The sequence below is a fragment of the Poecilia reticulata genome, linkage group LG3 (genome assembly GCF_000633615.1).
Source record: "Poecilia reticulata strain Guanapo linkage group LG3, Guppy_female_1.0+MT, whole genome shotgun sequence".
NCBI classification, from domain to species: Eukaryota; Metazoa; Chordata; class Actinopteri; order Cyprinodontiformes; family Poeciliidae; genus Poecilia; species Poecilia reticulata.
Window position 1 is genome coordinate 5,940,969 of NC_024333.1, and position 212 is coordinate 5,941,180.

The window sequence follows — 212 nt, forward strand, 5'->3', positions numbered from 1 at the left end:
AGCTCTGAGGATCTCTCTCAGCTTTTGTCACAGCATATGAAATTCCCGTCATCTGTTAGTGGAGAGAATCACTGGAGAAACATTATGGTTATTTAGATTCGATGCGGTTGGGTACGGCTCCGATAATGCCACGGTGACTCTCCGCTCGCTTTCTGCGCGGCCGTGGTCTGTCAGAGAGGCTCCGAGATGTTGTACCTGTGTGGGCGGTTATT